Source organism: Pongo pygmaeus, chromosome 4 (assembly GCF_028885625.2).
Source record: "Pongo pygmaeus isolate AG05252 chromosome 4, NHGRI_mPonPyg2-v2.0_pri, whole genome shotgun sequence".
In the NCBI taxonomy this organism is placed as follows: domain Eukaryota; kingdom Metazoa; phylum Chordata; class Mammalia; order Primates; family Hominidae; genus Pongo; species Pongo pygmaeus.
Genome location: NC_072377.2, coordinates 60,984,967 through 60,999,352, shown reverse-complemented (window position 1 = coordinate 60,999,352; position 14,386 = coordinate 60,984,967). Strand labels below are relative to the sequence as shown.

At 40.2% G+C, this 14,386-nt stretch overlaps 1 protein-coding gene across 6 annotated transcripts in view; it reads left to right on the top strand.

Annotated features, from left to right (window-relative positions):
* Positions 1 to 3,539: 3,539 nt before the first annotated feature.
* Positions 3,540 to 14,386, top strand: part of SLC38A9 (solute carrier family 38 member 9) — an 83,953-nt gene continuing 73,106 nt past the window's right edge. For 2 of the 6 annotated variants that reach the window (XR_008502605.2, XM_054487960.2), the window contains exons 1-2: positions 3,931 to 4,049; positions 4,760 to 4,808. The gene's annotated coding sequence lies outside the window, so the exon portion shown is untranslated. Of the gene's footprint in view, positions 4,050 to 4,759; positions 4,909 to 14,386 lie in introns of all 6 variants that reach the window. The other 4 variants (XM_054487958.2, XM_054487957.2, XM_054487959.2 and 1 more) reach the window with 4 other exon arrangements.

The window sequence follows — 14,386 nt, the reverse complement described above, 5'->3', positions numbered from 1 at the left end:
TATGTGCTCATTAATATAGATTTATAATTATTCTTTTATGCATTTATTTTTTAAATCCTTTTTCCTTAAAAAAGAGGAGTTACAAATCCAAAAATAGAAAACTACTTACTTTTAATTTCACCTATGTAGTTACCTTTACTGATATTCTTTAGTTCTTCATATGGCTTTGAGTTACTCTCTCCTAGCCTCTTTTCAGGCTGAAGGACTTCCTTTAGTATTCCTTGTAGTTATGAACTCCTTCTGTTTTTGTTGTTCTAGGAACATATTTATTTCTCCTTCATTTTTTAAGGATACTTTTGCCAGATTCAGGATTCTTTTTTGGCTTTTCTTCGCAGCACTTATGTCATTCCACTGCTTTCTGAGGTCCATGGTTTCTGATGATAAGCCTACTGTTAATCTTAATGAAGATTCCTTATACATGACCAGTCATTTCTCTCTTGCTGTTGTCAAAATTCTCTTTGTTTTTGTCTTTTAACAATTTAATCACAATTTGTCTTGGTGTAGATCCCTTTCAGTTTATCTGCCCTGAAGTTCATTGAGCTTCTTAGATGTGTAGACGCCTGTCTTTCATTAAATTTGGTAATTTTTCAGCTATTATTTCTTCAAATATTCTTTATACTCCTTTCTTTTCTCCTCTCCTTTTGGAATTCCCACTGTGCAAATGTTTGCTTGATGGTGTCCCACAATCCTTACAGGTCTTGTTCATTTTTCTTATTTTTTCTTTCTGTTCCTCAAACTGTATACCTTGAAACATCTTCAAATTCCCCAATCTTTCTTCTGCTTGCTCAAACCCGCTATTGAACCCCTCCAGTGAACATTATATTTCAATTATTGTGCTTTTCAACTCCAGCAACTCTATTTGGTTTCTTTTTATAATTTCTACCTCTTTTATAGTATCCTATATTTATTGAACAATTCACTTTTTCTGGTTTCCTTTAGTTATTGTCTATTATTTTCTTTGCTCTTTGAGCATATTGAGGACAGTTGACAATGTCTGGGCTTCCCAAAGGAATGTTCTTTAAAAATTTTTTCCTTATAAATAAGCCATACTTTCTTGTTTCTTTGCATGCCTCATAATTTTTTCTTGTTGAAAACTGGACATTTTGTATATAATATTGGTAATTCTGGATATCTGCTTCTCCCACTCCCCACCAGAGTTTGTTGTTGTTGTTTATTTCTTTTATTAAATGTCTGGAACCAAAAAATAAAAAGATAAAAGCCCAAAATGCGAGAATACACTCCCAGTCTTTGCCAGTTAGCTATGTGTTGTGGCACCCCTTCAATGCTTAACAAGGTAGTTTACAACGCCACCTTAGCCTTCACTTCCTGCTTGTATGAAAGCTGACGGTCAGTCAGAGGTGAGAGTTTACGGTGTTCTTAGGTTTTTCTCTGAGTATGCATCCAGACCAGGGCATGCCGATGGCCTTCTAGATTCCCCAGAATAAAATGAAGCTTTCCAAAGCCTTTATTGCCCCAACTATCTCCTTCTCCAGCCTCTTCCTTCCCAGGATTTTTGGTCTGTTTATTGCTTGTCCTGGCTTTCATACCTTGCTTTCTGTGACACTGGCTGTTTGCCTTTAATGTTTTTGACAAATACTGCCTGGGAAGCTGCCTGAGCCCTGAGGAAGCTCTGAGGCAGGTGAAACAAAGGCAAGCCGTTGAGCTGAACCTTCAGGAAACCATCAGAGAGGTCAAAACACACCTACAATTCCTGGAGGGTAAGGTCCATAGTGCTCCCTCTGGTGCCAGCAACCCACATCAGGAATGTGGCTGCCATTTTCAAGGCCACTGCCAACTTGGAGAGCAGAAGATGACCACAGAACCCTCTTACCAAAATTCAGCAGTTTTTTCTTCATTACATGTTCCCCTGGCTTTTGTGAGTTTTTTATCAGTTTCAGAGTTTCCAAAAAAGGTGCTCCTGACAGTTTTGCCAGCTTATTCATTTTTGAGTTCCCTACTTTTTTCCCATTTTTTGCTGACATCATTTCATATTATTTACTTTTGTGTTTCCCAGCCTTGCTTGAAATTATTTTCTCAGCCTGGAATGCAGAAAAAAAAAGAAAGGTTGCTATCACTGAAACTATCAAAAGAATGTATTACTGACTTGTGTTACTTGACTGGCCCTGACTTGAAGGCAGGGCCAATGAGCAGTTCAAAAAGTTTTTGAACAAGAATACCATCAGCAAAACAACTTTTATCTCCCTTAAAGACAACATTCATTAAATCGTTTGCCTTGCATTTGTCAAGCCCTCCATAATAGATGCAGTGTTTGAGAGCACACAGGCTTTGGGATAAGATCTTAGTATGAATTCCAGATCTTCTGCCACTTAGTAGTTGTTTGGCCTTGTACAAGGCACTTAAATTCTCTGGGACTATTTCCTTATCTGTAAGACAGGAAAATAGACATTTCTAGAGCTGTGATAAAGACTTAAAGAGATATTGTCATTTCCAGAACTGTGGTAAAGACTTAAAAAGATATACACGTAAAATTCTTGGCATTCAATGTTAGCTACTTGTTAAATTTGAATTTTTATTTTATTTTATTTTAGAGATGGAGTCTCGCTCTGTCGCCCATGCTGGAGTGCAGTGGCACAATCTTAGCTCATTGCAACCTCCGCCTCCTGGATTCAAGCGATTCTCCTGCCTCAGCCTCCAGAGTAGCTGGGATTACAGATGCAAGCCACCAATCTTGGCTAATTTTTGTATTTTTAGTAGAGACAGGTTTCACCATGTTGGTCAGGCTGGTCTCAAACTCCTGACCTTGTGATCTGCCCTCCTCAGCCTCCCAAAGTGCTGGGATTACAGGTGTGAGCCACCACACCCAGCCTAAATTTGAATTTTCAAGTTTAGGTTTTTTATTTTGTTTCGTTTTGTTTTTGAGACAGGGTCTTGCTCTGTCACCCAGGCTGCAGTGCAGTGGCACCATCATAGCTCACTGCAGCCTTAACTCCTGGCCTCAAACGATCCTCCTGCCTCAGCCTCCCAAGTAAGCTTGACTACAGGCAGGTGCCACCCTGCCCAGTTAATTTTTTAAATTGTTTTGTAGAGATGGGGTCTCCCTATGTTGCCCAGACTGGTCTCCAACTCCTGGCCTCAAGTGATTCTCCCACCTCAGCCTCCCAAAATGCTGAGATTATAGGCATAAGCCACGGAGCCGGCCTAAATTTTTAGTTTTTTTCTAGCATTACAGACACTGTTTCTTCCGGTTTAAACAGAAAAAAAGAAAAAGAAACAAAAAGAGCCACTGGCTTCCTTTGTAAGAAGAGCTTAGGGTGGCCATATGCTTTTCAGGGACTGACCTTGAACTGATTTTCATAAGAAGCACATTAATTTTACTTAGACTGTATGTTTACTTGGGGAAGTTTTGGGGGAAATTGCTGGGTATGTGGGGTGGGCCTCTAAAATCCTTCTAAAGCCCCTTTTAGCCTAGAGACTAATTTGCAAACACATTTTTAAAAAACAAACCCAAATATCTAGACGACGGAGGGAGCATGCCAACTCAACAGTTTTTTCAAACCAGCTTCCCTTTGTGTCTGTAGGGTCCAAGGACGTAACCAGATCATACAACACGCGCCAGGAAAGCCCAAAAGAGGGGTGATCCCTCGATGGAGATGCCGCATCAGCGTTTTCTCACGTGGCCTCCGGGGCTCTATGAATGGCAAGAGATCGCATGCCTTCTACTATCCCTCCCAGTCTCCAGCCGGGACAAGGAACAAGAGCAAACTCGGGGCTGCAGTTCCGACTAGACTCGCCCACCTGGGCGCGCCGGCTGCCCCGCCTCCTGAAGCCTTGGGGCTGGGCCCTGCGGTGATGGGCGTGCTGGCCGTCGCAGAGCCCTCTGGGAGTTGTAGTCCTTAGCGGCGAGAGGTTTGACAGCGACCGCCGGCTTGGCTCATTCAGAACTCCAACCCCCGCCGGCCCCTGCGACCCAGGCTGTTGCCGCTTCCTGTTTGGACTAGGAGCCCCGCGGTCGCAAATTGCGAGAATTTGGGAAGGGAGTCTTTATCTTCTCGTCTAGTTCTCCGAGGTTGAAGGCTCGGCCTGCTCAGGTAGATCACGTTCCCACGTCTAGCAAACTCGCCCCTCGGGGAGGTGGGAAGGTATCCGAGGGAAGGCGGCGGGAAGGGTTGAGGTTGGGGCGAAGCCGGCTGTCACCTGGGATAGTTCTTCTTTGCAGCGCATCGGAACCGTCTCTTCTTTTGGCACTCAGGGAGGCCAAAGCCTGGAGCCGCGGAGACTGCTCCGGAGGCACGGCGCGCGCTCCTCAAGGGCTCAGTGAAAGGAAGTCAGGAGTCGCTCGGGGTCTGAGGGAATCCGAGTGTCTATGGGAGTCGGTGTCAGCTGGAGCCTTAGAGAAAAGATAGGTTTAGGGTAAATGAACACCCTGACCCTCGGGTGAGAGAAGGAGGGAGTAGGAGAATTGCGGGACTTGCAGGAATGGGAGCACCCTTTTTTCTCTCTCTTGAGGTAGGGTCTCGCTCCGTCGCTTGGGCTTGAGTGAGGTGGCGCGATCACGGCTGGGAGCACCTTTCTCCTTCCCGAGTTGGGGACATCTAGAGGGGGAACATGAGGGAGGAACCCCCTTTGGGCCTTGAGGTAGGACCACACGTGGGGTGAGGGCCATGACTGGTAAGCCCTCGCCACGCTTTTCACACGACTCAGTTGTGAGAGTGAGTGTGTTGATAGTGGGTAGCTTGACATCTCAGCTGGAAGAGGGGTTTGAGAGCAGCTAGTCAAGCGCATTCTCCTCATTTTACAGAGAAGGAAACTGAGGTCCACCGAGTTGGGAGAAACCCAGTCAACACCAGGTAACCATTTAATGGCAAACTCGACCAACACCTAATTGTCATGACTCCCAGGCAGTGTCTTATCCATTGCCGAGCTCCGTAGATGAGCACACTATAAGTTGTAAGTTGTACCTCCACCTTGTTTTCTTTTTTCTTTTCTTTTCTTTTTTCTTTTTTTTTTTTCAGACAGAGTCTCGCTCTGTTGCCCAGGCTAAGTGCAGTGGAGTGATCTCGGCTCACTGCAACCTCTGCCTTCCTGGTTCAAGCGATTCTTGTGCCTCAGCCTCCTGAGTAGCTAGGATTAAAGCTGCCCGCCACCACGCCCCGCGAATTTTTGTATTTTTAGTAGAAACGGGGTTTCACCATGTTGGCCAGGCTGGTCTTGAACTCCTGATCTCAAGTGATCCGCCTGCCTTGGCCTCCCAAAGTGCTGGGATTACAGGCGTGGGCCACTGCGCCCAGCCTCTTTTTTCTTTTTAATACCTTCAGACATGGCAAAGATCTGACATATGTAGGATAGCAGGCAACTGCTGAGGAGAAAGGTTTTTTAAAAACGTTTCGGCCAGGTGCCGTGGCTCACACCTGTAATCCCAGCACTTTGGGAGGCTGAGGCGGGCAGATCATGAGGTCAAGAGATCAAGACTATCCTGGCCAATATGGTGAAACCCCATCTCTACTAAAAAAAAAAAAATACCAAAATTAGCCAGGTGTGGTGGCACATGCCTGTAGTCCCAGCTACTCAGGAGGCTGAGGCAGGAGAATCGCTTGAACCCAGGAGGCGGAGGTTGCAGTGAGCCGAGATCGTGCCACTGCACTCCAGCCTGGTGACAGAGTGAGACTCCGTCTCAAAAAAAAAAAGTTTCCATAGGTCAAAATTACCCATGTCCTAACTTAAGAAAAATCTCTCTGCCTCATAAACAACTACAAACTTCGTGCTAAGATAGAAGGTTCGGCCAATTGCGGTGGCTAACGCCTGTAATCCCAACACTTTTAGGAGGCTGAGGTGGGCGGATCATTTGAGGTTAGGAGTTCAAGACCAGCCTGGCGAACATGGTGAAACCCTGTCTCTACTAAAAATACAAAAATCAGCTAGGCGTGGTGGTGTGCCTCTCATCTGTAATCCCGGCTACTTGGGAGGCTGAGGCAGGAGAATCGCTTCAGCCCGACAGGCAGAGGTTGCAGTGAGCCAAGATTGCACCACTGCACTCCAGCCTGAGCCACATAGCAAGACCCTGTCTTAAAAAAAAAAAAAAAAAAAAGTTGTCACCTACAGTTTCTTTGTTTCTAATAAAATAAAATTTACCTTTCCTTCCTCTAGACCTCTGAGAACAGTTAGACTTAGATTCCTTTTCTTTTCTTTTTCTTTTTCTTTTTTTTGAGATGGAGTCCCGCTCTGTTGCCAGGCTGGAGTGCAGTGGCGCGATCTCAGCTCACTGCAACCCCTGCCTCCCGGGTTCAAGCGATTCCCCTGCCTCAGCCTCCTGAGTAGCTGGGACTACAGGCACACGCCACCACACCCAGCTAATTTTTTGTGTGTGTTTTGGTAGAGATGGGGTTTCACCATGTTGGCCAGGATGGTCTTGATCTCGTGACCTCTTGATCTGCCTGACTTGGCCACCCAAAGTGCTGGGATTACAGTCGTGAGCCACACGCCCAGCCAGTTAGCCTTAGATTTCTAATCACAATCTTAAATACTATATATTTCAGTTACATACATAAAATAATATGCTTTTAATTGTGATTTTATAATACTCTAAATACTTACAATAAGGGTAGACTCAGCATAGGAGGATGGAATACCAACCTGAACTACAAATTAAAATAGTACTGTTTAGTATTTTTTTTTTCTTTTTGGGGTTAGGGGCAGAGTTTTGCTCTGAAACTCAAGCTTTAGTGCAGTGGCACTATCATAGCTAACTGTTACCTTGAACTCCTAGGTTCAAGCAGTCCTCCTGCTTCAGCCTCCTGAAGCATTGGGATTACAGGCATGAGCCACCACACTGGACCTATATGGTATTTTTTAAAAAGTATATATGGGCTTAAAAGTTAAAAAAAAAAACAACAAAAATCACTTAGAGGTTAAAAATGTCTACCAGGCCTGAATTTTAAAACATACTTAAATTTCTGTCCTTTGCTAGGGTTCTTTCTTTCTTACCACTTAAATATAACTTGAGAGCATTTAGTGTTCCCAGTGTAGAAGGAGAGATTCTTTGGTACCATAGCATTGCTTTGGTAATTTATTTGTGAGACCACACTATCCTCCAGCACTGTCAAATTTAATGCCTTTTGAAGCATTTATTGATCAGGTTGGAAGCATGTTCCAACTGTCACATCAGAATAGGAGCATTATAGATCCTATTGGCTGACCAGTAAATGATTCATCAGGAAGCAATTTAGAAAAGTTTGTTATTGGAGTTTATAGCTGTTACAGACGAATACAGAAGAAAACATATATACATAACATAACTGCTTCCACCAGGGTGACTTTTTTGTGGTGTGGTTCCATTTGCTTTTATGTTGGCATACTACAGAGGTGAGTAAACTATGACCAAATTTGGCCTGCTGACAGATATATTTTTTTCATAAAGTTCTATTGGAACACAGCCATGCACACTCAATTGCCTTTCATGCTAACCGGTAGAATTCAGTAGCTGCAGAAACTATGTGGCTCAAAAAGCTGAAATATTTATTATCTGACCCTTTACAGAAAAAAATATGCCAACCTCTAACCTAGTACACTGAGTATAAATGTAGTAACTGAAACTCTATAACATACACAGAAGTATTCAGTAATATTCATTTTTAGTCTCTGAGAAAGAACATATATAATAGTTGTATGTGGGTCCGTGGTCACATTTATTTGGGCACAAGCTAGTGTATTCTATTGCAGATTGATGCTAGCATCTTGGCATAGATACTATAGATTTATTTTTGCAAAGAATTGTGAAAAGACATTTCTGAGCCTAGTATGGAAAGGGCTGTTATTCTTTGAGATACGCCAATAATCACAGTCAATACCTTTTTAAAATAATGTCATACCAGTTTTCTTTGATTGCTCTCTATGTCCTTTTTATGGAGAGAACTGCTTCAGTACAGGCACTAACATTTTTTGTTCTTTCAGAGACAGAGTCTCACTCTGTCACCTGGGCTGGAATGCAGTGGTGCCATTGTAGCTCGCTGCAATCTCAAACTCCTGGGCTCAAGCAGTTCTCTCACCTCAGCCTCCTGAGTAGCTGAGATTACAGGCATGAGCCACCATGCCTGGCTCAGTCACCAACATTTTAAATAAAAGTTGAAAGTACCAAGCAAGTCAACTAAGCTGTTCATTCCCTACTGGGACCTATCTCAGTCTCTTGGTGCTGCTCTAATGAAATACTTGAGGCTAGGTAATTTATAAACAATAGAAATTAATTTCTAGCAGTTGTGGAGGCTGGGAAGTCCAAGATCAAGCCACCTGCAGATTTGATGTTTGGTGAGGACCTGGTCTCTGCTTCCAAGATGGTGCCTTGATGCTGTGTCCTCACATGGGGGAAGGGATGGAAAGACAAAAGGGGTCTAGCTAGTTCCCTTCAAACTTTTCATAAGGTTACTAACTCCATTCATAAGGGTTCTGCCTTCCTGACATAATTACCTCCAAAAGGGTCTACCTCTTAATACCATAACATTGGCAATTAAGTTTCAACATATGAATTTTGGAGGGGACATAAACATTCAAATCATAGCCAGACTCCATATTAAAACCAATCTTAAACAATTAGAGACTCATTTAGTGACTTAGATTTGACTTAGTGGTCTTGCATCTGGGACTTGTTTTAAAACTCAGAGATTGAGATGTTAAAAGTGATTACGTCTGGGTTTTGTTTGCTCTGCAACCTCTGCCTCCCAGGTTCAAGCAATTCTTTCTGCCTCAGCCTCCCGGGTAGCTGGGACTACAGGTGTGTGCACCACTCCTGGCTAATTTTTGTACTTTTAGTAGAGACAGGGTTTCACCATGTTGGCCAGGCTGGAATATGTCTGTTTATGTCATCTTGTATATTTAGCCCCTACCAAATTATATCAATGTAATGTCTGACAAATTAATACTATAGAAGTATTTAGCATTTTTGTTAATCATTGATAAACTATTCTGCATTATCACCTATGTAATATTTGCTGTGGAACTCTAATTCACCTCTCAACCTAATTCGTCAAACTTTGGAATATTTTATACTTCTCATCAAGACATTCAAAAAAGCTTTAAGACTAGGCATGGTGGCTCATGCCTATAATCCCAGCACTTTGGTACTTTGGGAGGCTGAGGCAAGAAGATTACTTGAGGCCAGGCTGGGCAACATAGTGGCGCACAACTGGGATCCCAGCTACTTTAGAGGCTGAGGTGGGAGGATAGCTTGAGCCTGGCGGGAGGAGGTTGCAGCAAGCCCAGATCGCACCACTGCACTCCAGCCTGGGTGACAGAGTGAGACCCTGTCTCAAAAAAAAAAAGAAAGAAAGAAAAAAAGAAAGCATATCTGTTGTCACCTGAAATTCTCAGGAGCAACAAGTACAGTTGTTTCTGTTGTGACAAAACTTGCACCATCTACAAAAAAAAAATTAAAATTAAAAAATTGAAATAAAAAAATTCCACCTTGGCTCTGTGTGGGGAAAAAAGGAGGGGGCATTAAATTTCTGTTGAAAATTTGACATCATGCTAATTGACTAATTGAGACAACTGCAAATTACCAATTTTCTTACAGTTCTTCATATTTACTTGAATATTATAAATCTTTGAAAGGCACCAGGGACTTTGAACTCCTCATTTATGATTTGTTATTTGAAATCATCAGTTTTCTACTTATTTAGAATAAATAGCTAATTCTACTATGCTGCAGAACTTTGGATTTGCTCAGAACAAATACACATAGGTGACTAAACTGGAAATTTTAATTCCTTAGTGGCCCTTACATTTTTCCCCAACCTTGATTTCACTTTTTGGTAAGGTTCACTGAAATCCAAGGATCTTTCTAGATTTCTCCTCTTTCCTGGTTTCTTCACTTTCAATATTTAAGTATTAATTTCCATCTCCCACTATCTTCTATTAACTTGTCTTTTTCTCTCAATTTTCCTTCAAAAATGACACCAAGTTTTGTCTTTTTGATGTCCTTTAGTGCTATCTTGTTTGTGGCGGTTCAATAATTCTATTATATAAAGGTCAACCTTTTTATTTTTCTTACCTTGCTGAGTTTGCTCACTTTATACTAAAGGCATGTAGATACGTCAGCTGATTTTGTTCAGGCCACTAAGTTAAGGCAATACATATTTTTTCTTTTTCTTTTAAAAAAAGTTTCTTCTTGTATGTCCTTCCAACGAGTAATTTTTCTAGTTTTAAACAGCCAAATTCATAATAAAAGTGATAGCTATGTTTATTAAATATTCACTGTGTACCAGCCACATTATATGTATTATCTCATTTTAATCCGAAACCCTGTAAGACTAGTATTTTTATTATCTCCAAAACCAGTGAATCTTAGGGAATTTAAGTAAGTTGCCCAAAGTTGCACAGTTAATAAATGGCAGAACCAAGATTCACATCCAGGCAATCTTACTTGTGAGCTATCAACCACCACACCCTACTTGATAGCACCAGAATAGCCCAAATCTCAAATTACCCAATGTGTGTAATTCAAACAAATTAATGCCTTGCAGTTCTTTCTGAAAGTGCTTTTATGCATTGTTGGAGATTTAGGAGTGATACAGTTCTGGCTACTTGTCAATATTAAAATTTTTCTGTAGCATTTCTTAACAATTCTATAGATTGCTGTTCTTCCCTACAATATAAAAATTTTATTAACCTTCATTAAGTTCAAAAATAATACTAGCAAACTCTTATACACAGTTTGGTAAAAGTTTGACATAGTTCTAAATGCTTGTACTTACTAACTTATAGGTTTTTAAAATTTTCATGTGTTTCAGAGTTTCCTGAATAAGTTTTTCCCAAGTTCTGTGTTATTCTTTTTGATGACAGGATACTGGCTTCCCTACAGTCATCTTTTCAATTTCTAAAATGTTTAATTTTTTAAATTGAGATAATGCCTTAAAAATCTATAAAGCTATAATACAATTCTAAATAGAACTTCTCTACAATATGTTTATTTCTTTCCTAAGCTTTTAATTCTGGTGCTACACCCAGGTTAATTTAAAATGTATTTTTTGTTGGTATTGTATTTTATTTTATTTTTTGAGACAAGGTCTCACTCTTCTGCCCAGGCTGGACTGCAGTGGTGTGATCATAGCTCACTGAGACCTCAAACCCTCTTGCTCCAACTGTCTTCCCACCTCAGCCTCCTGAGTAGCTGGGACTATAGGCGAGCACCACCATGCCTGGCATGCATATATATATATATCAATCAAATTTTGTAGGGACACGGTCTTGCCATGTTGCCAGGGTTGGTCTCAACTCTGGATCTCCTGGCCTCAAAGGGTCCTCCTGCCTTAGCCTCCCGAAGTGCTGGGATTACAGGAATAAGCCACTATGCCAGGCCCATTTATATAGAATGTTTTCATTTATTACATCTGGGGAATCATCTTTTCAAGTTAATTAGTCAATTTGACAGTTTTAAACTAAGAAGATTTAACAGATTCTATCAATCCTAACTTCATTCCATCTTAATGTCATAAATTAGTAGGTTAATTTTGAAAAATTCTGCCTTTTAGTTTTAAAACTTAAGACCAAACAAGTCAACCGAACTGTTAATCAGTTTTATTATGTAAAGGAAGGAAGAGAAAGAGCAGGCTTTTGTTTTTTGCTTCTCAACTATTTTAATGAAATTAACAGTAATGAGTAACTTTATCTCGGTTGGTCCCATCTTACTGGGATTTTCATAACAATTATCACTGAATTATGTACTTTATAGTCAAGAACATTTTTATGCTATAGATTTTCGAATATGTGTAATACATTATATGAATCTGTGTCTCAAAGAGTCAGCTTATTTATTCTTTTTACCTTAAAAGAATAAATTTTGCACTGATCTATTACTAAGCTAATTTGACAGCTAGAGCTAGCAATTGGTATAGATTTGAGCTACAAGTGAAATGATGAACTGAAAATTGGAATTGGTTATTAGCATCCTAATATGTTTTATTATTCAAGTGATTTAGGACAAGTTACTTGACTTCTCTAGGCTTCATAAATGATTTTTTTTTAACTTTATTGAGGGTAGGGATCATGACTTAAATTTTTTTTCTATGTTTTTCAATACCTCAGTATATTGTAGGGACTTGTTGAGAACTTGTTGAATGAATATATTGTTCAGAGTTTACCATTACTCAGTATTTTAGTTGTCACATCTTAAAATAGATAATCATTTTTACCATCACACTCCCTTCATAAGATATAGAAATAAAGCCCTTCTTGTTTGGAAATGGTGGTATTTTGGTTTTACTTTTTTTTAAGTTACTGTTGTAAGGTACTACTTTAATATTTTTATTTAACTTTATTCGTTTGTCTTTAGTAGGACTAAGTTAATGAGAGCTTTGACTTGCTTAAATGTTGGGCAGGAAAGCAGAAGAGAAAAGGGAAGTGGAAATCAAAACAACAGAGAAAAGAAAATGCACATATTTGGGAAACAGACTGTGTTACCAACATCTGTGTCACATAATAATCAGTGGCAGGTTGACATCATTTGCCTAGATGTTCATTACTGAAGAAAAATTTTTCACTTAAAAAAGGGAAAACCTCAAGAGGCTGCCTATCTTTAAAAAAAAAAAAAGAGCAAGTATTTTCATTTGGTTTTTGATGGAAATGATAATACATTTGAACTTTTATTTTCCCATTACAAAGTACTAAATGAGGTCAGACATGGTGGCTCATGCCTTTAATCCTAGCACTTTGGGAAGCTGAGGCAGAAAGATTACTTGAGGTCAGGAGTTCAAGACCAGCCTGGGCAACATAGTGAAACTCTGTCTCTACCAAAAAAAAAAAAAAAAGCCAGGCATGGTGGTGCACACTTGTAGTGTCCTAGCTACTTGGGAGGCTGAGGTGGGAGGATCACTGGAGCCCAAGAGGTCGCAGCTGCAGTGAGCCATGATCATGCCACTGCACTCCAGCCTGGGTGACCCAGTGAGAACCTGTCTCAAAAAAAAAAAAAAAAATTAATGCTAAAATGTAATATGTATAATCTCATTTAATCCTCAAACATTAATTTTTTTAAATTTTGAAGATGCAGATAGTCTTATGGAGATTAAATGGTTAGTGCTAAGTTACACAGGTAGTGAGTGTTAGATACAGGATTTCTAATTCAAAAACTTTATTTTCTTCCTACTGTTCCATAAATGTTACATTTAGAAAATTAAGAAAAGTGGACATATAAGTCCATTAAACAAATATGGCAACAATAAAACTGTACTTGTTATGTAGTCTGGGCAGTAACAAGAAACAGAAGATAGTGAAAGATACAAGGGACTGAGAAAGAAATGACAAAGAACAGGAAAGACAGCACAGCATAGTGGTAAAGAGAACAGGCTCTGGATTTAGACTGCCTCGTTTTTAATTTCAACTCTGCCACTTACTAACTTTGTGATCAGTTACTTCTCTGCTGTGTATCCTTATCTATAAAATGAGGATAATAATAGTAATTTACAGGGTAAGTAATAAAGCTACATCCCTTGCTTTTACATGTTAAAACCTATTTATTTCATCAGCATCCCCGACCTCTACCCACTGGGTGTCAGTAGCACTCCCTTTAATTCTAACAACCAACTGGGTAAGGCCAAATTCCTTATTACCCTTTTCTACAATTCTTGACATGCTGTGTAGAGTACAGTGTAGGGGGATAAGGATAGAAGCAGGGAGCTCCATTAGAATGCTGTTGTGGTAATCTTGGTAAGAAATGGTAGTGATTAGATTCTGGAATATTTGAAGGAAAAGCCAATAAGATTTCCTAATGGGTTGAATGTAGACTGTGAGAAAAAGAAGTCATGAGTGATTCCAAGAATTTTGGCCTGAGCAAGTAGAAAGAGATTTTATCAACTGAAATAGGAAAACACTAGGTGGGGTAGTTTTGGGGGAAGAAAATCAGAAATTCCATTTTGGACATGTTAGGTTTGAGTTGTCTGTTACATCTAGCTAAAGATGTTGAGTAGGCAGTTGAATAAGCAAGTCTGAAATTCAAAAAAAAAGTTTAGGCTAGAGATATTAGCGTGGAAATTGTCGTTGCCTAAATCAATAGAACTTTCTACAATGATGGAAAAATGTTTATATCTATACTGTCTAATATGGTAGCCACTAGCCACTTGTGGATTTTGAGCACTTCAAATGTAGCTAGTGTGACTGAGGTACTGAATTTTTAAATTTTAGTTAATTGTAGCCACATCTAACTAGTGGCTACTGTATTGGACAGCATAAGCTATGATACTAAAACCATAAGACTGCATAAGATTACCAAGAGATCAAGGGTAGGTCAAGACTGAACCTTGGAACTCTGCAACTGTAAAGGGATCTGAGAAATGAGAAAGCAGCAAAGGAGACAGAGAAGGAGGAGGGACCAGTGAGGTAGGGAAAAAACCTGGAGGCCTAGTGAATCCAGCTTATCAAGGAGGAAAGTGATTCTTTTGGCAAATAT